The sequence below is a fragment of the Oncorhynchus kisutch genome, linkage group LG2 (assembly GCF_002021735.2).
Source record: "Oncorhynchus kisutch isolate 150728-3 linkage group LG2, Okis_V2, whole genome shotgun sequence".
Classification (NCBI taxonomy): Eukaryota; Metazoa; Chordata; class Actinopteri; order Salmoniformes; family Salmonidae; genus Oncorhynchus; species Oncorhynchus kisutch.
The window spans coordinates 58,521,758-58,548,102 of record NC_034175.2 but is presented as its reverse complement, the minus strand read 5'-3'; positions in this window follow the sequence as shown (position 1 = coordinate 58,548,102).

Below are 26,345 nucleotides of genomic sequence, written 5' to 3'. Positions count from 1 at the left end.
CATAAGTCAATACATTGCATTCAATTTGAAAATATATATGTCAATCGTATTGATGCATAGATATGCATCAAGCAGTTGAAGCACAAATCAATACACTGCAGGGCAAAAAGTTGTTGATAAAGCTGCAATGGGTAAATTGGTGACAGACAAACAGACAGACCATATAATCATCCCACAATCACAGACTAAAAAGAGGAAAGGAGATCAAATCAAAATCAAATCAAAGTTTATTTGTCACGTGCTCTGAATACAACAGGTGTAAACCTTACAGTGAAATGCTTACTTACAGGCTCTAACCAACAGGGCGGAAAAAAGGTGTGTGTGTGTGTGTGTGTGTGTGTGTGTGTGTGTGTGTGTGTGTGTGTGTGTGTGTGTGTGTGTGTGTGTGTGTGTGTGTGTAGGTAAGTAAAGAAATAAAACAGAAAAAATACATTTGAAATTAAGAGTAGCAAGGCTACATACAGACACCGGTTAGTCAGGCTTATTGAGGTAGTATGTACATGTAGCTATGGTTAAAGTTGGTAGGTATGGTTAGAGTTGAGAATAAGACAGTGTTCTGCTAGTACACACTAACAAACACCCTCCGTCTCTAGAAGACAAAAACAGGTAGAAGAGATTACATCTCAGAAACGTAACATTTTTTCAGGAGAGGTGGAGGGGGTGAGAGAAGAGGGAGGGAGGGAGAGAGAAGTGAACAGGGGGAAAGAGGAGGTAGACTGAGGGATGGAGGGAGAAGTGAACAGGGGGAAAGAAGAGAGGGAGGGAGGGAGGGAGGGAGGGAGGGAGGGAGGGAGGGAGGGAGGGAGGGAGGGAGGGAGGGAGGGAGGGAGGGAGGGAGGGAGGTGAACAGGGGGGAAAGAGGAGGTAGAGAGAGGGAGGGAGGGAGAGAAGTGAACAGGGGGGAAAGAGGAGGTAGAGAGAGGGAGGGAGGGAGAGAAGTGAACAGGGGGGAAAGAGGAGGTAGAGAGAGGGAGGGAGGGAGAGAGAAGTGAACAGGGGGGAAAGAGGAGGTAGAGAGAGGGAGGGAGGGAGGGAGAGAAGTGAACAGGGGGGAAAGAGGAGGTAGAGAGAGGGAGGGAGAGAGAAGTGAACAGGGGGGAAAGAGGAGGTAGAGAAAGGGAGGGAGGGAGAGAGAAGTGAACAGGGGGGAAAGAGGAGGTAGAGAGGGAGGGAGGGAGGGAGGTGAACAGGGGGGAAAGAGGAGGTAGAGAGAGGGAGGGAGGGAGAGAGAAGTGAACAGGGGGGAAAGAGGAGGTAGAGAGGGAGGGAGAGAGAAGTGAATGTATTGACATCCCATCATGCTTAGTGTTATGTCACCAGATCTCAATCCAATTGAACACTTAAAGGAGATTTTGGAACGGTGCACGAGACATCATTTTCCACCACCATCAACAAAACTCAAAATGATAGAATTTCTCATGGAGAATGGTGTCGCATCCCTCCAATAGAGTTCCAGATACTTGTAGAACCTATGCCAAGGAGCATTGAAGCTGTTCTGGAAGCTCATGGTGGCCCAACACCCTATTAACAAACTTTATGGTGGTGTTTGCTTTATTTTGGCAGTTACATGTATATTAGTTTGTAGTTATGTTATTTATTAGGTTTAACCAAAAGGGGAAAGTAAGTTGAGTGTTGAAATAAATAGGTTGCAACTTGAAATATAGGTATTTTAATAATAAAATAAAACAGTCGACATTGAATAATATACTTGGTTTCAACCAATGTAGTTTTTTTCTATTAAGAAAACCTAACTAATTTACTTGTAACCAGACGCAATTTTAGGTTGATCCAGAGAGTTTTTTTTTTTTTACAGTGTGTGTTGTATGTGGAGGTAGCAAGTTATTTTTGCTTTTGTCCTATTGGCTGTACCATATAATATTCTTTACCCCTGTTTTCAGTCATTTACAGAACCACTGCCTTTCCATGTCTATTCCATTCCTCTGTGTGTCAAAGTATCCTTGTGTGTAACTTTGAGGTTGCCTCTTTCCGCTCTTACAGGGGGAGGTGCTAGAGGGTTACAGATCAGCCTAGTCTTTCTATTTCACACAGGCCTTGTGTTTTCTAAAAGCATACGGGGAAAATACTTAAGCCTTATGGAGTGAGTTTTACATTTTAGATGTTCTATTTTGGTATCCTACAGATCAATAAGGATAACAGTGTTCAAAGTAACAGCATGTGCAATCCCAAAAAACTCGAGAGTGTTTCGTGGGTGATTGTTCTTGTCTCTGTGTTCGTTTGCACAAGATAGGGCTGATTCGGTTTTTCACGTTACGTTGATTGTTTTTGTATGTTCGTTATCATCTTTATTAAATATGTTTACAAATAACCACGCTGCATTTTGGTGCTCCTCTCCTTCGACAGAAGTAAACCTTAACACTATCATTCAAGATAGGGCATGTTGTAAAATAACTGGTATTTTACTTTCTATTTATAGTATTTTCAAACAGATAAAAGACAGCTTTAGAAGAAAACATCTTGAAATATAAGGAACTGAAACACAAAAGTAGTCAAAAGCCTGAAACATGGTAGGAATCAACATGGTAGGGATAAAAACACAGCAAACAGAGGACATAGAAGGTACAGTATGTGGGTATGTACTGGTGTATTGTGATGGAAGGTGGGGTGTGTGTTTTTGTTTGGAAAAGTGTGGAGTTAAATGAATGAAAAAGGAAAATAGTTGCAAATGCCAGAGCCCATGTGTGTCTGCGAGCAGGAGTTGTGACAGAGAGTGCTTTCAATTTTGTGCATATCTGAGATATATAATTTAAAATAAATGATAAATATGGCATATTTATTTATTGTCCTATCATGATGGAATGGACTCCAACTCTATACCCTAGACACCCACCTGAGCGACCCATACACTAAGGAAAAGTCCTTGCCTGTTTTATAGGCCTACTGCAAGTAGTCTATATGCAGCGAAGACAGAAAGATAAATGCAGTCAGAGACCCACTAAAGCTGCACCGCCCCCTCAAGAATCTGAGCCTGCCTGACAGGGTTGTTCCTACAAAGCCAAGTTTGTGTGTGTGTGTGTGTGTGTGTGTGTGTGTGTGTGTGTGTGTGTGTGTGTGTGTGTGTGTGTGTGTGTGTGTGTGTGTGTGTGTGTGTGTGTGTGTGTGTGTGTGTGTGTGTGTGTGTGTGTATCCCACATCTGCTGCTATGGGGTAATGATGTTAGGGACACTATGGGATGAATCACAATATTTTTTTGCCATAATAATAATAATAATTGCTTTCCAAAAACGTAATTATTGTAATGTCAATCCTGGTTGTAGGTAACATTCCTTCACATGAACTACCTACATTATTACCCATATTAATCGTTAATTGTGGAAATAAATTCAGATATGCAAGATTTGTTGATATATATTTTGATAACTTTGTATAATACAATCAATGTCATTGCTTTTCTAATAACCAATTTGACTGGGTTCATGCAAGAGACTGATTGATCGTGCCTGGGAGGAATCCTCACTACCTGTATCTGCAACCAATATCTGCAATTTACCACCCCTTCTAACCGGCTGAAGTAATGGCGTTAACTATGGTCCTTCAACACTTCTACCATGAGACCTGAGTCCGAACCAGCAACCTGTACACAGCCTCTAGTCGAAGCTATCAACTGCCTTTTCTCTCATGCCTTTTCTCTCAGGAGCGACATGAGTCCACGTGGAGTGAGCATGGAGAGAGATCCCGTCCAAACTTCTCTCATGCTGCTGGTGTACTGGTAGGAAAATGGAAAAAACATAATGGACCAAGGATGGTGATGACGGATTAGGTGAGAGATTCATCTGCTTGAGAAAATCAGATTAATCGCCAGATATTGAAATTGGGACATATCAAGTGCCATCCACTTTGAACATGTGGACCATTGGGAGGACGAACTGTAAAGTTATCTGAAGAAGAAAATGAAGAAACGCCAGAAGAATGAGTTCCATGAAGATTTAGGCTTGTCCAAAATGGTTTATTTGGGGTACCAGGTAGATTGTGGAGGTCTGCACACTACGCAATGTATAGTCATTTAGACTAAGAATGCATTGAGATATCAATCTGTCACTGCCACCAATGTGGACCTTGATGAGAAAAATTAATGCTAGAAATATAAGATGAATATACTGTATGGCAATGTAAATGTGAATTCTACCAGTATCGGTGTGTGCTAAGTTCTTAAATTTGAGTGCTAGAACCAACGTGAAGCAGACTGTCATTCTACATTTGCGTTGGATACGTTATCAATAGTTCTAATTATAATTTGGCGAGGCTTCTAGAAACAGAGTGATGCCCCTAAAATGTGAGGAGAGCCACTAGTTTTTGTTTGGGCTAACCTTGCCCCAATCTCATTCTTATCAAGGTTGGTGGGAATCTGTTATAACATGTGTTCTCTCTCTTCCCTATGAAAGTCAATAGGGTTTCTAGGTGGTGTGGAAGATATGAGTGATCATTGTTCCAGATGAGAGATTGTTGGAAACTGACACATTTTTTGTAACTGACTAATTGACATGAGCAAATGTTTTGTATGTTTTTAACCATGTAAGTGGAGCAATTAATGTGTTATGGGTTAAATGGAATGATTTATATGCAAATGTATTTTTGGCCAGAGGCAAAGTACAGAGGGCCTGTCTCTGAGACAGAATGTTTCTAAATGGACCAACACAGGCCTTTTAAGACTATGACCAACAATGTACTATGAATCTTAATGGATCAAATGCTTGCACTGTTGGGTTTGTAGTGACAGCTATGAGAACTGTTCCAAACAATGAGAAGGATGTGAAGGCTCTGTTTAAGAGACTACAAACCTCCTGGAATTATGAGAGCTTAGAGCTCTCTAGCTGATATAACTCACACTCAAGCACCTTCCTTCAGGTTCTTTGGTGTGTTTTTCCCTGGGTATGGAGTTGCATGTGCCCTAGACCAAATTTTGGAGATCTCTAGACACATAGAGAAAATGTACAATGCTAAAATAATTGCGTAAATTGGCTCTGCAAAACAGAGAGGCTCTTGACTTTCTTTTGGCAGGTCAAGGGGGCACTCGTGCAATCATTGGCAATGAATGTTGTACTTTTGTCCCATATCACTCTTCTAATATGTCTGATCTCGCCAAATGCATTGCCACTGTTGCTAAGAATAATTCCCCACAAACAGTGAACGCATGCAATTTGGTTGGAATCCCTGTTTGGAAGTTGGGGATCCCAAATTGCCAAATGGGCTGCAGCGTGTGTTTTTTGCTTAGTTTGCCTAATTGTGTTATTGACATGCTGTGTATGTGTGTGTATTTGTAATGTCTCTCGTCAGAATGAGGATCGGACCAAAGCGCAGCGTGGTATGTGTTCATGATTTTATTTATCAAAACACTCGAACAAAATAACAAAGTGAAAAACGAACAGTTCTGTAAGGCAAATAAACTATACAGAAAACAACTACCCACAAAACACAGGTGGGGAAAGGCTGCCTAAGTATGATTCCAATCAGAGACAACGATAGACAGCTGCCTCTGATTGAAAACCCCACTCGGCCAAAAACAAAGAAATAGAAAAGCTAGAAATAAAGAAACTAGAATGCCCACCCTAGTCGTGCTTAGGGTCGTTGTCCTGTTGGAAGGTGAAACTACACCCCAGTCTGAGGTTGTGAGCACTCTGGAGCAGGTTTTTAATTGAAGGATCTCTCTGTACTTTGCTCTGTTAATCTTTACCTCTATCCTGACTAGTCTCCCAGTCCCTCCCTGCTGAAAAACATCCCCACAGCATGATGCTGCCACCACCATGCTTCCCCGTAGTGATGGTGCCTTCGGCAACGATCCACAGTCTGGTTCCTCCGGTGACGATCTACGGTCCGGAGTCCCCGGCGACGATCTACGGTCTGGAGCCTCCGGCGACGATCCACGGTCCGGAGCCTCCAGCGACGATCCACGGTCCGGAGCATCCGGCAACGATCCACAGCCCGTTTCCTTCGGCAACGATCCACAGCCCGTTTCCCCCGGCGACGATCTACCGTCCGGAGTCCCCGGCGACGATCTACGGTCCGGAGTCCCCGGCGACGATCTACGGTCCAGAGCCTCTGGCGACGATCCACGGTCCGGAGCATCCGGCGACGATCCACGGCCCGTTTCCTTCGGCGACGATCCACAGCCCGTTTCCTTCGGCGACGATCCACAGTCTGGTTCCTCCGGCGACGATCTACGGTCCGGAGTCCCCGGCGACGATCTACGGTCCAGAGCCTCCGGCGACGATCTGCGGTCCGGAGTCCCCGGCGAAGATCTACGGTCCAGTGTCCTCCGGCAAAGATCCACAGTCCGTTTCCACGGAAGCGGAGGGTTCAGCGAGCGGAGCGGGGTCTACGTTCCGCCACCGAGGCTAGATGCCCACCCGAACCCTCCCCCATGGAGTCAGGTTTTAGAGAGCCTATTTATTTCTCTATTTGGTTAGGTCGGGGTGTGATTTGGGTGGGCTTTCTAGTTTTCCTATTTCTTTGTTTGGGCTGGTATGGTTCCCAATCAGAGGCAGCTGTCTATCGGGGATCATACTTAGGCAGCCCTTTCCCCCTTTAATTTGTGGGATCTTGATTTTGTATAGGTGCTGTGTAGCCTGCAGAACTTTACGTTCCTTTTCAATTTTGTTGTTTTTCTGTGTCGTTAAAAATAAAGAAAAAATGTACGCCTACCACGCTGCACCTTGGTCCAATTCATCAAACGAGCGTAACACCAGGGGTCCACAGCTGCAAAGCAATCATCAAGGCAAAAGGTGGCTACGTTGAAGAATCTCAAATATAAAATCTATTTTGATTCGTAAAAAAAAAAAAATTGGGGTCATTACATGATTCCATATGTGTTATTTCATAGTTTTGATGTCTTCACTATTATTCAACAATGTAGAAAATAGTAAAAATAAAGAAAAACCCTGCAATGAGTAGGTGTGTCTAAACTTTTGACAGGTGCTGTACATGTTTGCAAGTGTTGTATTTATTCACACATCACATTACCTGCTTGCTAGTGTTGTTGCATTTATTATCAAAAGAGGTTGCATGTTTGCAAATACAAAAGTGATTATACAGGCTCAATTCATATTTTACACATGCAAATCAGGACAGTACCTTCATACTCCTTGTCCACCCAACCTTAAAGAAGAGGCAATTCAGAGATAATTATTTATTGTTTGTTTGATTTCATCTTGCCACACTGCAAATGATATAATTCACACTCCCAATCCTGCATGTCATTGTCATGTTATTACACAATAATTGACATCGATGTAAAATTGTCAGTGTTAGCTTAACAGCTTGTTTTCCATAGTCTCTGAGCACTTACCTCCTGAATTTTGTCGCAGGATGTATTTCATCATAGAGGAAGATGAGCAGAGCGTAGGGTAAGGCACAGAACCACCAGCAAGGCCTGAGAAATAAGAGAAGGAAATAGAGAAGAAAATGATTTGAGTAAAAAGAGAAGGTAAGACAAGTAGAAAGAGAGAAGGGAAAGATAAAAGAGATTCAGTTGAGCGTAAAACAGAGAGCTAATATGCTTACAGGGCCCCTAAATGTCATTTGGCATTTTCTCTCTTGGTTGGGCAGTAAACCCCATTACACTTTAGCTAGCTAGTGAACCCCAACTGATCCTGGGAGACCACAGTAGTTTCTGCCCTTTGTAATATACATCAATTTTACTACTCATCTTTTAAAACAGGGGTGACCTTTGTTCCAAGCTGATATACTGAATCTGTAGGGTCTACTGACTGGAGTGGGTATATTCTGGAGTTACATCCATTCCAGGGCAGTAGGACAGGAGGAGAGCCAGGGTAGTTTCCGCAAACAGTCTGAAGACCTGAACATGGTTCCTGACGTGGGAGGAAAAACAAAATCTCTGCTCTGATCTTGACTTCACCTCTGGTACACATCACCATGTTCATACAACCTTACAACTCACTTCGAAATCAATATTCACTTGATTTCGAAGTGAGTTGTAAGGTTGTATGAACATGGTGATATGTACCAGAGGTGAAGTCAAGACCAGAGCAGTGAAGATGAAGTCTAAGAAAATAACTCTAAGGACCGAGACCTTGACCAAGACCACAAGACCACGAAGATCGATGGGTATACTCACTTCAATAGAACACGATGGTCACTCTGACCAGAAATAATAACATTACAGTCTGCTAGGAATTTGCCAAAAGGTACGTAAAGATCTCTCAGACCATGAGAAACAAGATTCTCTGATTTGATGACACCAAGATGTAACTCTTTGGCCTGAATGCCAAGTGTTCTGACATTGCTCACCCATATATGTATGCCTTCGTATTCCATTCCTTTACTTAGATGTGTGTGTATTAGGTTTTTGTTGTAGAATTGTTAGGTATTACTGCACTAGAAGCACAAGCATTTCGCTACACTCGCGGTAACATCTGCTAACCACATGTATGTGACCAATATAATTTGATTTGATTTGAGTGATATCATGACAAGCTATTGAAGGGGACATCTGCAGTTGCTACATATATTTTTGGACTTTGGAAGGCAGGGTAGAGGCTGGGCCCTATGATCCCTCAACCCTGTGTTCCCTCCGTTTACACAGCCCTATGTTTCCACCATCCTACGTTCCCTCAGTTCTATGGTCCCACAGGCCTATGTTCCCTCAGTTCTATGTTCCCACAGCCCTATGTTTCCACAGACCTACATTTCTTCAGCCCTGTGTTCCTTCAGTTCTATGTTCCCTCAGCCATATGTTTCCTCAGTGTTATGTTCCTTCAGTCCATGTTCCCTCAGCCCTATGTTCCTTGTTATCACATAACATTAAGTTGTTGTCTTTAATTTCCCTCTTTTCCATTTCCCTAACTCCTAAACAGGGGTACATTCTGTGTTTCTCCATTACTCTTCCTCTCATTTGGGTTGCTAAACACTGGTTTAGAAGATAGAACTGAGGGAACACTGGGCTGAGGGAACATATTGCTAAGGGAATATAGGGCTGGGGGGACATAGGGTTTAGGGAACATAGGTTTGAGGGAACATTGGGCTGAGGGAACACAGGGTTTAGGGAACATAGGGTTTAGGGAACATAGGGTTGAGGGAACATTGGGCTGAGGGAACACAGGGTTTAGGGAACATAGGTTTGAGGGAACATAGGGTTGAGGGACAATTGTGGCAGACCCCAGGGCGGGGGGCAATCTGTGGGAAGAGGCAGATGACAACAGAGAGGAGAAAGGGGAAGGGGGTAGAGGTAAAGATAATGACAAAATAAATGGACAGAAAGGGGGAGAGAGTTTGAGAGAAAGTGTATTTTATAGAGAAAAAAGGAAGATTGAGATAGAGAGAGAAAGAGTGTATGTGTGTGTCAAAGAGAGCCGTTTAGCTCAGTTACCTTTTTGCTCACCTGTTAGAAAACCTTATGATAAACTGCAGACAATAGTACTTACAAAAATTGTTTTCATCTATATTTTTTGAAGCTCTCTATTTGCAACCACAAACCGTTGCTGTCACTAAGACAGCATTCAACAAGCTGTATAGGGCCATAAGCAAACAAGAAAATGAACATTCAGAGGTGGCATTTCTCCTACTACGCCAGCTCTGATGCTTGACGGATGTGGCAGGGCTTGCAAACTATCACAGGTTACAAAGGGAAACCCAGCCGTGAGCTGCCCAACGACGCAAGCCTACCAGACAAGCTAAATTCCTTCTATGCTCGCTTCGAGGCAAGCAACAGTGAACCATGCATGAGAGCACCACCCGTTCTGGACATCTATGTGATCTCGCGCTCTGTATCCGGTGTGAGTAAGACCTAAAAACAGGTTAACATTCGCAATGCCGTGTAGACAACTGGAAAGTGTCTTCACTGACATTTTCAATTTATCCCTGACCCGGTATGAAATAGCAACTTTTTTCAAGCAGACCACCATAGTCCCCGTGCCCAAGAATGCCACAGTAACCTGCATAAATAACTAGCGCCCCTTAGCACTCACATCTATAGCCATGAAATGCTTTGAAAGCTGGTCACATTGCACATTGCTCACATCAACATCACCATCCCAGATACCCTGGACCCACTACAATTCACATATCGCCGAAACAGATCCACAGATTATGCAATCTCTATTTCACTCCACTCTGCTCTCATCCACCTGGACAAAAGGAATGCCTATGTAAGAATGCTGTTCATGGACTACAGCTCAACATTCAACACCATATTCCCCTTCAAGCTCATCACCAAACTCAGGACCCTGGGACTGAACACCTCCCTCTGCAACTAGATCCTGGACTTCCTGACTGACCGCTCCCAGGTGGTGAGGGTAGGCAATAACACATCTGACACACTGACCATTAACACAGGGGCCCCACAGGGGGGTGTGCTTAGTCCCCTCCTGTACTCCCTGTTCACCCATGACTGCGTGACCGTGGACAACTCCAACACCATCATCAGGTTTGCTGATGACACAACGGTGGTAGGGTTGATCACCAACAATGATGAGGCAGCCTTTAGGAAGGTGTTCAGTGACTTAGAAGTGTGCTGCCAGGACAACAACCTCTCCCTCAACATCAGTAAAACAAAGAAACTGATAGTGAACTACAGGAAACAGAAGGGCGAGCACGCCTCCATCCACATCAATGGGGCTGTAGTGGAGCATGTCAAGAACTTCAATTTTCCCAGTGTCCACATCACCAAGGAATTAACATGGTCCACACAAACCCACACAGTTGTGAATAGGGCACGACTGCACCTCTTCCCCCTCAGGAGGCTGAAAAGATTCGGTATGGACCCTCAGATCTTCAGAGTATCTTGACTGGCTGCATCACCGCTTGGTACGGCAACTGCGAGGCACCCGACCCAAGGCAGATACATCAATGGGGCCTAGCTCCCTGCCATCCAGGACTTCTATACCTGGCGGTGTCAGAGGAAGACATTTTTTGTCAAAGACTCCAGCCACCCAGTGCCATAGACTGTTCTCTCTGCTACCGCACAGCAAGTGGTAAGAGTGCACCAAATCTGGAACCAAGAGTACCCTGAACATCTTCTACCCCCAAGCCATAAGACTGCGAAATAATATAATATATAAAATATAAATAGCTTTTCAAATGGCTACACAGAATACCTATATTAACTTAATGCACACACACTGGGCTCTACCCTGCACTCTCACATACTTACACCGACACCCCAATAACTCTCACACTGCCATATGCCCACACACAAAACATGTGCACACATGCATACTGACGCCACACACTCACACTCACTCACCTCCACACCACATACGCTGCTGCTACTGTTCCACGTATGCTGCTGCTACAGCTCAGTATATTATCTATCCTGTTGCCTAGTCACTTTATTCCTACTGTCACGCCCTGACCTTGGAGATCCTTTTTATGTCTCTATTTTGGTTTGGTCAGGGTGTGAGTTGGGGTGGGCATTCTATGTTTTGTGTTCTATGTTTTCTATTTCTTTGTGTTTGGCCGGGTATGGTTCTCAATCAGGGACAGCTGTCTATCGTTGTCTCTGATTGGGAACCATACTTAGGTACCCCACCTGTGTTTGTGGGGGGTTCACTATGTTTAGAGCACTTAGCTTTTGAGCATCACAGTTTATTTTTTGTTGTGTTTAGTGTTTTGTTTGGCGTCATTTTGATTAAAATAAAGAAAATGTATGCTCACAACGCTGCACCTTGGTCCTCTCCTTTGAACAACCGTGACACCTACCAATATGTACAGTTGAAGTGGGAAGTTTACATACACCTTAGCCAAATACATTTCAACTGAGTTTTTCACATTTCCTGACATTTAATCCTAGTAAAAATTCCCTGCCTTGGGCCACTTTATTTTAAAAATGTGAAATATCAGAATAATAGTAGAGAGAATGATTTATTTCAGCTATGATTTCTTTCATCACATTCCCAGTGGATCAGAAGTTTACATACACTCAATTAGTATTTGGTAGCATTGCCTTTAAATTGTTTAACTTGGGTCAAACATTTTGGGTAGCCTTCCCCAAGCGTCCCACAATAAGTTGGGTGAATTTTGGCCCATTCCTCCTAACAGAGCTGGTGTTACTGAGTCAGGTTTGAAGGCCTCCTTTCTCTCACATGCTTTTTCAGTTCTGCCCACATATTTTCTATGGGATTGAGGTCAGAGCTTCGTGATGGCCACTCCAATACCTTGACATTGCTGTCCTTAACCATTTTGCCACAACTTTGGATGTATGCTTGGGGTCATTGTCCATTTGGATGACGCATTTGCGACCAAGCTTTAATTTTCTGACTGCTGTCTTGAGATATTGCTTCAATATGTCCACATAATTTTCCTCCCTCATGAAGCCATCTATTTTGTGAAGTGCACCAGCCCCTCCTGCAGCAAAGCACCCTCACAACATGAGGCTGCCACCCCGTGCTTCATGGTTGGGATGGTGTTCTTTGGCTTGCAAGCCTCCCCCTTTTCCATCCAAACATAACGATGGTAATTATGGCCAAACAGTTCTATTTTTGTTTCATGAGACCAGAGGATAGTTCTCCAAAATGTACAATCTTTGTCCCCATGTGCAGTTGCAAACCGTAGTATGGCTTTTTTATGGCAGTTTTACTGTGGATATAGATACTTTTGTACCTGTAGATACTTTTGTACCTGTTTCCTCCAGCATCTTCACAAGGTCCTTTGCTGTTGTTCTGGGATTGATTTGCACTTTTCGCACCAAAGTACGTTCATCTCTGGGAGACAGAACGCATCTCCTTCCTGACCGGTATGACAGCTGTGTGGTCCCATGGTGTTTATACTTGCATAATGTTGTTTGTCCAGATGAACATGGTACCTTGAGGCGTTTGGAAATTGCTCCCAAGGATGAACCAGACTTGTGGACTTCTTGGCTGATTTCTTCTGATTTTCCAATGATGTCAAGGATAGAGGCACTGAGTTTGAAGGTAGGCCTTGAAATACATCCACAGGTACACCTCTGATTGACTCAAATGTCTAATGCCATGACATAATTTTCTGGAATTTTCCTATTTAAAGGCACAATCAACTTAGTGTATGTAAACTTCTGACCCACTGGATTGTGATACAGTGAATTATAAGTGAAATAATCTGTCTGTAAACAATTGTTGGAAAAATTACTTGTGTCACGCACAAAGTAGATGTCCTAAGCGACTTGCCAAAACTATAGTTTGTTAACAAGAAATTTGAAAAACTAGTTTTAATGACTCCAACCTAACTGTGGCAACTAGTTTTAATGACTCCAACCTAAGTGTATGTAAACTTTTGACTTCAATTGCAGCTACCACGTATCCTGCACACCATCTCGGTACTGGTACTCCCTGTATATAGCCATGTTATTTTTTACTTGTTATTGTTATTCACTGTGTATGAATTCCTCGTGTCACAATATTTTTAATTTTTTATCTTTAACTCATTGTTGCAAAAGGAACAACTGTTGTTTACGAATCGTGTGAGAAATATACTGTAATTCATTTCATTTGAAATTGGGATAATGTTGTAGGTTACACCGGCAAATACACAAATATTTGCCAGGGCACATTTTTTAATTATAAATCTGATTATTTCACATGGCGATGTGGGAAGCTAAAAGGCTAGCTAGCTTGCAGTGTTTAGTCAATATTCTAGCAAGGGAAGACAAGACAAGCAAGACTCTTCCTTTGCTTTCACAAATGACAACACAACAAGAAAACCTCTGTCGCCCGCTTGGGAATGTTGCAATTTGGGTGTCTGGATCAGTGAGGTATCATGTTACCAAAAGGTGCACGTTACTCAAAAAAATCTGACTCCAACCAGGGCACACATACGTGTAGATCTACGCACATTAAGTGTGTGAAAACCTATAGGCAAATGTACAGCACAAGGAGTTCTTCTTTTGTGATTTTTAAATGGCAGTTGACAACCAAAAAGGTGCATTACTGCCACCAACTGGACTGTAAATCCATTACACTTTGTAATACAAAAGGGGAAAAGGGGTAAAAAGGAAGAAAATTACACTGCCAAAAAATACTACACCCATAAAAAAAACACTAAAATAACATAATTCCACTACTTTGACCCAACAGCCTGGAAGGATGAGACATTACTATTCAACACACCTTGTAACTCTTCTGCAGTAAAATCTCGTAAAACCCGAGTACTTCTCTGCAGCTGCCACCACAACACCTATTTTCTGTGATTTACTTTCCATTTCTGCAGTACATTTGATAATCATGGGAATGAATGCTAAAAAGCCAACCTTACTGGAGCACATTTCATTCATAGGCCTATCACTCTGTTCTGGCAAAGATCTACTACTCACTGGGAGCCTCTTAGGAACACTCTACTTCCTTTACCCTCAATCTTCCTCTACTTTTTTTTAATCAAATCAAATCAAATGTATTTGTCACATACACATGGTTAGCAGATATTAATGTGAGTGTAGCGAAATGCTTGTGCTTCTAGTTCTGACAATACAGTAATAACCAACCAATCTAACCTAACAATTCCAAAACTACTACCTTATACACACAAGTGTAAAGGGATAAAGAATATGTACGTAAGATATATGAATGAGTGATGGTACAGAACGGCATAGGCAAGATGCAGTAGATGGTATCGAGTACAGTATATACATATGAGATGAGTAATGTAGGGTATGTAAACAAAGTGGCATAGTTTAAAGTGACTAGTGATACATGTATTACATAAAGATGCAGTAGATGATATAGAGTACAGTATATACACGTACATATGAGATGAATAATGTAGGGTATGTAAACATTATATTATGTAGCATTGTTTAAAGTGGCGAGTGATATATTTTACATCAGTTTACATCAACTCCCATTATTAAAGTGGCTGGAGTTGAGTCAGTGTGTTGGTAGCAGCCACTCAATGTTAGTGATGGCTGTTTAACAGTCTGATGGCCTTGAGATAGAAGCTGTTTTTCAGTCTCTCGGTCCCTGCTTTGATGCACCTGTACTGACCTCACCTTCTGGAAGATAGCGGGGTGAACAGGCAGTGGCTCGGGTGGTTGTTGTCCTTGATGATCTTTATGGCATTCCTGTGACATTGGGTGGTGTAGGTGTCCTGGAGGGCAGGTAGTTTGCCCCCGGTGATGCGTTGTGCAGACCTCACTACCCTCTGGAGAGCCTTACGGTTGTGGGTGGAGCAGTTGCCGTACCAGGCGGTGATATAGCCCGACAGGATGCTCTCGATTGTGCATCTGTAGAACTTTGTGAATGCTTTTGGTGACAAGCCAAATTTCTTCAGCCTCCTGAGGTTGAAGAGGCGCTGCTGCACCTTCTTCACGATGCTGTCTGTGTGGGTGGACCAATTCAGTTTGTCTGTGATGTGTATGCCGAGGAACTTAAAACTTACTACCCTCTCCACTACTGTCCCCTCGATGTGGATAGGGGGGTGCTCCCTCTGCTATTTCCTGAAGTCCACAATCATCTCCTTAGTTTTGTTGACGTTGAGTGTGAGGTTTTTTTCCTGACACAACACTCTGAGGGCCCTCACCTCCTCCCTGTAAGCCGTCTCGTCGTTTTTAGTAATCAAGCCTACCACTGTAGTGTCGTCCGCAAATTTGATGATTGAGTTGGAGGCGTGCATGGCCACGCAGTCGTGGGTGAACAGGGAGTACAGGAGAGGGCTCAGAACGCACCCTTGTGGGGCCCCAGTGTTGAGGATCAGCGGGATGGAGATGTTGTTATCTACCCTCACCACCTGGGGGCGGCCCGTCAGGAAGTCCAGTACCCAGTTGCACAGGGCGGGGTCGAGACCCAGCTTGTTTGATTGCCTTGCGGAGGGAATAGTTACACTGTTTGTATTAGGTCATGTTTCCGGTCACCTTGCCCTGGTTAAAAGCAGTGGTTCGCGCTTTCAGTTTCACACGAATGCTGCCATCAATCCATGGTTTCTGGTTTGGGAATGTTTTAATCGTTGCAATAGGAACGACATCTTCAATGCATTTTCTAATGAACTCACTCACCGAATCAGCGTATTCGTCAATGTTGTTGTTGGACGCAGTGCGGAACATATCCCAGTCCACGTGATGGAAGCAGTCTTGGAGCGTGGAATCAGATTGGTCGGACCAGCGTTGAACAGACCTGAGTGCGGGAGCTTCTTGTTTTAGCTTCTGTCTGTAGGCAGGTAGCAACAAAATGGAGTCGTGGTCAGCTTTTCCAAAAGGAGGGCGGGGGAGGGCCTTATATGCGTCACGGAAGTTAATGATCCAAGGTTTTACCAGCCCTGGTTGCGCAATCGAATTGCTTATACAATTTAGGGAGTCTTGTTTTCAGATTAGCCTTCTTAAAATCCCCAGCCTCAGGATACAGTGGGGCAAAAAAGTATTTACTCAGCCACCAATTGTGCATGTTTTCCCACTTAAAAAGATGAGAGGGGCCTGTAATTTTCATAACAGGTACACTTCAACTATGACAGACAAAATGAGAAAACAAAATCCATAAAATCACATTGTAGGATTTTTTAAATGAATTTATTTGCAAATTATGGTGGAAAATAAGTATTTGGTCAATAACAAAAGTTTATCTCTATACTTTGTTATATACCCTTTGTTGGCAATGACAGAGGTCAAATGTTTTCTGTAAGTCATCACAAGGTTTTCACACATTGTTGCTGGATCTCCTCTAGACCAGTGATGTTTTGGGGCTGTTGCTGGGCAACAAGGTCTTTCAACTCCCTCCAAAGATTTTCTATGGGGTTGAGATCTGGAGACTGGCTAGGCCACTCCAGGACCTTGAAATGCTTCTTACGAAGCCACTCCTTCATTGCCCGGGCGGTGTGTTTGGGATCATTGTCATGCTGAAAGACCCAGCCACGTTTCATCTTCAATGCCCTTTCTGATGGAAGAAGGTTTTTACTCAAAATCTCACGATACATGGCCCCATTCATTCTTTCCTTTACACGGATCAGTCGTCCTGGTCCATTTGCAGAAAAACAGCCCCAAAGCATGATGTTTCCATCTCCATGCTTCACAGCAGGTATGGTGTTCTTTGGATTCAACTCAGCATTTGTATTTAACCGCCTCATTTGCATATTTTAATACAATGTTTCCGAAAAATGTTTAACACAAAAAAGTATTTATATTTGTGTCTACACTGAACTGGTAAAAGTTGATTGTGATATTATTAATGGGTGTAAAGAAATTGTGGTGTGGTGCCCGGCCTTAAACAATACTGGCTGGTCACACCAATCTTTTTTTCATCATGCAACATCAATGTCAAAATGTCTATGCCAAAGCCACTATCTCTGTCTGTAGGCTTACTATGCCTTCAAACAAGACAGCCTAGTTTACATATTGTCAATTTGTCTATGGTAGACAGGTTTCCTTTTCTGATTTAATTTGTCCTTTGCCACCACAACGTCTATTTTGCTCCCTCTCGGTTTATGTCACTGTTGTGGTTGAAGACACCTTGGTCGGCAGGGTCCTTGACATTTTGGTGCACCACAGATCTAATGTGTGTATCAATCCAGCCAGATGAGAACAGTAGCCCGAGGACCTGGTTACGTGTACAGTAGAAAAAACCCATATTGTCTTACCAAGTTCACAGATAGGCCTACAAAATAAAGTTATAGCAGCAATCATTAATGTTGTAATTTTCACATTGTGACTATATCCCTCTACTGTAGACCCTGCTGTCGACTTCTTGGTGCTATTAGATCATCTATAACTTATTGTGGAAATTTTCTCAGTGTAACCGCAGTAGAATCTATGGTTATGCCTCATGCTTGACTGAGCTATTAACAGTAACTAAGGAGAGCGGGACTTATGGATATTTTGCAAAGATTATATAGTTTTGCAAATCTGGCTAAATTGGTTGTGTTATCTGCATTACTATAATAATTTTATATGATAATTAAAGCATATTCCACTTATTATTGAAAGAGCTGTGGCAATGTCAGACTAATTAAATTAAAACCAATGAAGCTGGTTGGCAGCCATATTGGCAAAATGTTTACAATTTGGTTAAATCAGCAATAGCTAGGCATCATTATTTGAACTTTTACTAGCTTGATGTTTGGTGCACTCACTATGAAAATATTGGAATGGGTTACCTGTACTTCTTTGCTGAACCTAAGGCATGTCTATGGGATTTGAGAGTAGGGTGTCAAAGGGGCTGGTTTCACTTCCCATTTCTAGATGGTAATACAATGTATACAATCACATTGCATATATAATTTCATTCGATAGACATCAGTGAAAGCTTCCAGAAAATGTTTGAAGTGTTTGAATGTCATATATTTGAAACGGCTACAAAAACTCAACAATTAGGACAGCTTTTTTAGCATATTTTTATCACTATTCTGGCAATATCTAGCTAAATAATTATAACTGACATACTTGGGCCATCATATTTGTGTTGTCCTCATTATAACACACATTTGATTTAAGTATCATTTAGGGTAAGATATGACAAACCTGTGGTTTGAATTGAACAGGGCAGTCCATAAGCACAGACGAAGGATATCAACGATCTGGAAAGATTCTGTATGTTGAAATGGTCTAAGATCCCTCCCAATGTGTGCTCCAGTCTCATAAAACATTATAGAAAAAGGCTCAGTGACATTATCCTTGCAAGGGGAGGTTGCACAAAGCATATACTCTATAAAAAAAAAGGTATTACAATTTCTTTATCTGAGTGTAACGGCCGCTGTTGGTGGAAGAAGGTGAGGACCAAGGTGCAGCGTGGTATGTGTCCATATTTATTAAATGAACATGGAAATAACAAAGAGAAACGCCCGAAAACAGTTCTGGCTGGTGCAGACACACAACAGAAAACAGTTCTGGCTGGTGCAGACACACAACAGAAAACAGTTCTGGCTGGTGCAGACACACAACAGAAAACAGAAAACAATCACCCACGAAACACATTAGAAAACCGGCAACCTAAATATGCTTCTCAATCAGGGACAACGATAGACAGCTGCCTCTGATTGAGAACCATACCAGGCCAAACATAGAAATAGCAAATCATAGAAAAACTAACATAGACAACCCACCCAACTCACGCCCTGACCATACTAAAACAAAGACATAATAAAAGAACTAAGGTCAGAACGTGACACTGAGAAATTGTATTAGTATAAAATAATCTAAATGTCCATTTTTTGGGAGCATACAATATAGCTCAGTATTTGTATTATATATATTTTGTCTGTCTGTCTGTCTGTCTGTCTGTCTGTCTGTCTGTCTGTCTGTCTGTCTGTCTGTCTGTCTGTCTGTCTGTCTGTCTGTCTGTCTGTCTGTCTGTCTGTCTGTCTGTCTGTCTGCCTGCCTGCCTGCCTGCCTCTCTGCCTGTCTGCCTGCCTGCCTCTCTGTCTGTCTGTCTGCCTGCCTCTCTGTCTGTCTGTCTACCTGCCTGCCTGCCTGCCTGCCTGCCTGCCTGCCTGCCTGCCTGCCTGCCTGCCTGCCTGCCTGCCTGCCTGCCTGCCTGCCTGCCTGCCTGCCTGCCTCTCTGCCTGTCTGCCTGCCTGCCTCTCTGCCTGCCTGCCTCTCTGTCTGTCTGTCTGTCTGTCTGTCTGTCTGTCTGTCTGTTTGAGTCTTTCACCAATTTACCCATTGCAGCTTTATCAGCAAATTTTTCAAATTGAACATAATGTATTGACTTATGCGTCATGTCTTGTGATTTTTTGCAGACTGAAGCTTATCAGTAGATACCAGGCTGACCGCGCACCTAGTGACGCTGGAATAAAAATAGAACAGAAATAGAAGAAAAAGAAGAAAAAAACTCACTCTACCTTTCACTCTCTACCTTTCACTCTCTACCTTTCACTCTCTACCTTTCACTCTCTACCTTTCACTCTCTACCTTTCACTCTCTACATTTCACTCTCTACCTTTCTGTGTCACATTCTCTCCCTCTTCTCTCTCTCTCTCTCTCTCTCTCTCTCTAATCATAGCGTTTGCAGTCTGAGGAGGAATACATGAAGTGCTCAGATGAAAGCCTATCTCCCTCTTTCCCACTCTCTTTCTCTCTCTCTTTGAGGCAGAAGTCTCAGTGAAGATTCCTCTCTACTGAGCCACCTCTATTAATACCAGGGGCTTCATTAGTCTCTTTCAGAAGATTGTAGGCTGCTTTCCCTAGCAACTGTAACCTATAATTTACCTCAGCAGTTATTGTTGAGTGTGATATTTTGTGCAAGAGTTTTGACACAGGTATTATAAATATAACTGTAATGATGTAAAAAATATTTGAAGAACATGAGCATATTTGTTTTCAGATCTGATGTATGTGTTGTCATTGACATTGGCATGAAGTGTGTTTGTCTGAGATGTGTACTAAATACGACATGAACAAAGCCATTCGTCAGGATCCAATCCTCTTACAGATGTTCACATGTCACAATTACAGTTATGTGTGTGGAAAGACCTGTGCAGGGGTGTGTGCTCGTGGTAAAATAGCATATGGTCTAAAACAGACAGATGTTTGTTGTACACATTATCATACAGACATACTATATTACCATCCTGCATCAAGGTATGAAATCAGAAGATCCCAGTGTAGCCATATCAGCTCTGTTTTACAGTTATCTCTAAAAAGCTTATATCATTTGCCATGAAGAGTTTGAGCTATGGGATATGGTTAAAATCTCAGAATAAAACCCCTTTGCTGTCCACTGTCCTGTGTGGATCCTTTCTGAATTCACTTAACATTTGTTTTGCTTTCGCCAGCGAGAGCCCCAACAACTGTGACATTTGAGTAGCGGCGAGAGAGAGAGAGAGAGAGAGAGAGAGAGAGAGAGAGAGAGAGAGAGAGAGAGAGAGAGAGAGAGGAGAGAGAGAGAGAGAGAGAGAGAGAGAGAGAGAGGCTAACCCCTCCTGCTCCGTTAGAGATGCTTGTTACATCATTCCTTGTCACGCAAGCCTTCCTCTTTATTTATTTATATACCTTCTCACTCTATATGTCCATCGCCCTCTCTCTCCATCGCTCTCTTTCCATTACTCTCACCTTCTGTCTCTCTATCTCTCTCTCGCTCTTCATCTCTCTCTATTTCTCATTATATTATTATTATATTCACTCCTCTTTCTGTCTTTTTATCTGTGTCACTCTTGCTCTCCACCTCCATCTCTCTCTTTCCATCTCTATCTCCATCTCTCTCTTTCCATCTCTATCTCCATCTCTCTCTTTCCATCTCCACCTCCATCTCTCTCTTTCCATCTCTATCTCATCTCTCTCTTTCCATCTCTATCTCCATCTCTCTCTTTCCATCTCCACCTCCATCTCTCTCTTTCCATCTCTATCTCCATCTCTCTCTTTCCATCTCTATCTCCATCTCTCTCTTTCCATCTCTATCTCCATCTCTCTCTTTCCATCTCCACCTCCATCTCTCTATCTCCATCTCTCTCTTTCCATCTCTATCTCCATCTCTCTCTTTCCATCTCCACCTCCATCTCTCTCTTTCCATCTCTATCTCCATCTCTCTCTTTCCATCTCCACCTCCATCTCTCTCTTTCCATCTCTATCTCCATCTCTCTCTTTCCATCTCTATCTCCATCTCTCTCTTTCCATCTCTATCTCCATCTCTCTCTTTCCATCTCTATCTCCATCTCTCTCTTTCCATCTCTATCTCCATCTCTCTCTTTCCATCTCTATCTCCATCTCTCTCTTTCCATCTCTATCTCCATCTCTCTCTTTCCATCTCTATCTCCATCTCTCTCTTTCCATCTCTATCTCCATCTCTCTCTTTCCATCTCCACCTCCATCTCTCTCTTTCCATCTCTATCTCCATCTCTCTCTTTCCATCTCTATCTCCATCTCTCTCTTTCCATCTCTATCTCCATCTCTCTCTTTCCATCTCTATCTCCATCTCTCTCTTTCCATCTCTATCTCCATCTCTCTCTTTCCATCTCTATCTCCATCTCTCTCTTTCCATCTCCATCTCTATCTCATCTCTCTCTTTCCATCTCTATCTCCATCTCTCTCTTTCCATCTCCACCTCCATCTCTCTCTTTCCATCTCTATCTCCATCTCTCTCTTTCCATCTCTATCTCCATCTCTCTCTTTCCATCTCTATCTCCATCTCTCTCTTTCCATCTCCACCTCCATCTCTCTCTTTCCATCTCTATCTCCATCTCTCTCTTTCCATCTCTATCTCCATCTCTCTCTTTCCATCTCCACCTCCATCTCTCTCTTTCCATCTCTATCTCCATCTCTCTCTTTCCATCTCTATCTCCATCTCTCTCTTTCCATCTCCACCTCCATCTCTCTCTTTCCATCTCTATCTCCATCTCTCTCTTTCCATCTCTATCTCCATCTCTCTCTTTCCATCTCTATCTCCATCTCTCTCTTTCCATCTCTATCTCCATCTCTCTCTTTCCATCTCTATCTCCATCTCTCTCTTTCCATCTCTATCTCCATCTCTCTCTTTCCATCTCTATCTCCATCTCTCTCTTTCCATCTCTATCTCCATCTCTCTCTTTCCATCTCTATCTCCATCTCTCTCTTTCCATCTCCACCTCCATCTCTCTCTTTCCATCTCTATCTCCATCTCTCTCTTTCCATCTCTATCTCCATCTCTCTCTTTCCATCTCTATCTCCATCTCTCTCTTTCCATCTCTATCTCCATCTCTCTCTTTCCATCTCTATCTCCATCTCTCTCTTTCCATCTCTATCTCCATCTCTCTCTTTCCATCTCCACCTCCATCTCTCTCTTTCCATCTCCACCTCCATCTCTCTCTTTCCATCTCCACCTCCATCTCTCTCTTTCCATCTCCACCTCCATCTCTCTCTTTCCATCTCCACCTCCATCTCTCTCTTTCCATCTCTATCTCCATCTCTCTCTTTCCATCTCTATCTCCATCTCTCTCTTTCCATCTCCACCATCTCTCTCTTTCCATCTCTATCTCCATCTCTCTCTTTCCATCTCCACCTCCATCTCTCTCTTTCCATCTCTATCTCCATCTCTCTCTTTCCATCTCCACCTCCATCTCTCTCTTTCCATCTCTATCTCCATCTCTCTCTTTCCATCTCTATCTCCATCTCTCTCTTTCCATCTCCATCTCTCAATCTGTGACAGTGCTGTTCACAGATTGAGCCCTGGCTATAATAGCCCTATCATGTCAAGTGTTTGTATGTTTATTCTCAATTATTGTGAAATACAGTGATAAAGTATGTGATAAACTGCTCTAATATGAAGGTGAAAGTCTTCTGTTCCACTTTAAATCAACCATCTTTTCTTGTTATATAAGTGTCCACTCCACTCCTCTCTCTTCTCCCCTCTCAGTGCCTCTGAATATCTATCATCCCCATCCCTCTCTTCTCCTCTCCTCCTCTCATCTCCTCTCCTCTCCTCTCATCCTCTCCTCTTGTCATATCCTTTCCCCCCCACACCTAGTGGCTTGTCCGTAACATGTTGAATGGGGTGGCCAAGGTGGGGCACACACCCAGTTTAGGAGGGCCGTAACATGTTGAACCTTAATTGATGCAAGGTGGCTTTTTACAATATAATTATGATGATTCAATGAATGAAATGCTTCAGCTCAGGTTTGGTACATTTCCCTGTTCAAATAAATCATAAATCAATTCCAAAAGTATTGTAACAGTGTTTGCATTCAGCAGTAAATTCACTTGATAGTGCCATGCAGAGTGTGAATTATACCATGACTTTCAGAGGGTCCATATTTTATTTGCAGGACCTCCTACGTGTGCACTTGCGCAAATGGGCTTTAGAGTAAAGATGTCATTTAACTGTAAAAATGTATTAACTTTTAATGTGTCATGAACATAACCAGTCATGATATTCTCATCTAATAAATCCCTTCAAGTTAAGTAGGTTACCGAAATAAGTCCAGCATCCGAACAGTGCACTGTGTACATAGCCGCGGGAGGAAAGGGTGCTGAGGGTGCTGCAACAACACCTGAAAAAAAAACTTTTATAAAAAAATGAAATATGACTTTTCTCACAAAGGTAGTGCACTGGGCCTTTACTAGTCCTGTATTAGCGGACCAGTATAGCTGTCTGTAGCCCAGACATTTTGTTTATATATATATTCAAAGACGACCTATCAGATCTTATAATTTCTGGGGGGGGGGCAACTGGGGTGTCCAAACGTGTTTCGGGGGGGGGGGGGGGGGGGTCCTGGACACACCGCTGCCCACCTCCTCTCTCTCCATCTGTCTCTTTGATGTTCCTGTCGACCTACAACTATATTCAACCCTCGCCAGCCAAAACATACTTTAGCAAGACCGGCAGTCTCTCCCTCCTCTCTCCCCCTGCATGGTTTCCACTCCATCAAGCCCATCAGCTAGGTGTGAATCACCCCAGGCACCCCCCTGGCAACTGGCATATCGCCCCACCGACTGAGTCACGCATAATTATTTACAGAGATCAGCGGTGGAGACCCACAGGGGGTAACCATGGAGATGCCATTGCACCCTCACCTCCCATGTCAGTAGGGGAGAGGAGAGGGGGAGAGTGGAGGAGAGGAGTTGGGAGAGATGAGGAGAGGGTAGAGGAGAGTGGTGAGAGGGCCAAAGGAAATATCTTGTCCAACCTCTACAACCTCCCTACCACTTCCCCCGTCAGCTCTCCCCTGTGTGTGTGTGTATGTGTGTATGTGTGTGTGTGTGTGTGTGTGTGTGTGTGTGTGTGTGTGTGTGTGTGTGTGTGTGTGTGTGTGTGTGTGTGTGTGTGTGTGTGTGTGTGTGTGTGTGTGTGTGTGTGTGTGTGTGTGTGTGTGTGTGTGTGTGTGTGTGTCTAAGACGGGGGTTCTACTGGGCTGTTTGGAATTATTTTAAGAAGGTCATACCAAGGATCATTTAGCTATTTGATTCTGAATTTTAAGACCCCATGGAGAATAAAAAAATACGATAAAAAAAAAAAGATGAATTTCATTTGGCCTTACTGCTACTATCCCATACAAATGCATTGAATAACAGATTTACTACATGGAACAACAGATAGTCCCAAAAAAATCTAAAGGAAGTTGTTCTGAAGTCTGTCCTATATCTGAGAGATACTGTATAAGAAAGATCAGGAAACTCTTTCTATAAAATGTTTACATGTATTTGACCCCTTTGTTTTGGCACTAAACAATCTCCATACACAGTATGCTTCCATTCATTTGTTCAACTATTACCGTGGGACCTTCAGACGAGTCTTGTTGGCGTCCTAGAGGAAAACTCCTTACCACAGAGGGGTCATACTAGAGTTTAGCCGAAACTGTTTGGGCGCTACAGACAGAAGTTGGCAGATCGTCTGTACCGACTTCAGACGAGTCCCAAGACACTTGTGGGGGCCATAGAGAAAAATGGAGAACACCACCGTGTTCATGAGAGTCTCATCTTTCCATAGGGGGCCAAATCGCTTGGACACTACAAACGTTTCCGTAAGAAAACGTTTTTCCAGTATATCTCATGGTCGGACAAACACCACTCTAGCTCTGCCACCTTTCACCGCAGATGGGAGGTCTCATGGTCGGACAAACACCACTCTAGCTCTGCCACCTTTCACCGCAGATGGGAGGTCTCATGGTCGGACAAACACCACTCTAGCTCTGCCACCTTTCACCGCAGATGGGAGGTCTCATGGTCGGACAAACACCACTCTAGCTCTGCCACCTTTCACCACAGATGTGGAAGTGGGACATCGGGGATGCGGTGGATCCAATACAAGAAAACAGAAAACAGATTTTTCTTTGGATTTTTTTATTATGCTAATTATATTTCCGCATAGCCACAGAAATCGACTTTACTGAGATAGGGAAAACAGGATTTTCAATGGAAATGAATTTTAGGTCCCCAAGAGAATAGAAGAAGAAAACGTGTGTGTGTTTCCAATCATGCAGCATTCAGGCGGCGTGCTGTCATCCTGTCGAGGGGCAGAGCAGCCCAGAGGAGCTTTCCTGATGATGTGATGTCAGAGAGGCTTTTCTCATGCAGCCTCTGTCTGAGAGAAAGAGAGAGAGAGAGAAAGAGAGGTGCAATCCCTGAACTCTACTCAGGCCAGACTTAGAACACGTTCACCTCCTCTAACCCCCCTTACCTCCCTCTCCCACCGTCCTTCCCCTTTCTGACCCGGCCTGTCTTCGTAACGAGACATATTTAATATACACCAGATCTGGTCCCAGACCTGCTAATTAGGAAGCAACAGTGTTCGCAGTAATTTAATTCATTACTTCCTGATTAGCTCCAGATAACTTGTCACAATGTAATGATCATCCAATAAAAATCCTGTTTGTGTTTATCATTAAAAACACAGAGCTGATGATGACAGAGCAGGGTTAACCTCTGTGGCATCTCCTGGGTCCTGCCTATTTCCCCATCCTAAATCAACCCCTAGCCCCAGCCAACTAGAAAGTTCATGTGTGTGTGTTGTTAATGATGAAGTAATTCATTCCAGCTGTGTGAAGTTTGGACCGTTAGAACAAACAGCCGCAGGGTGGGA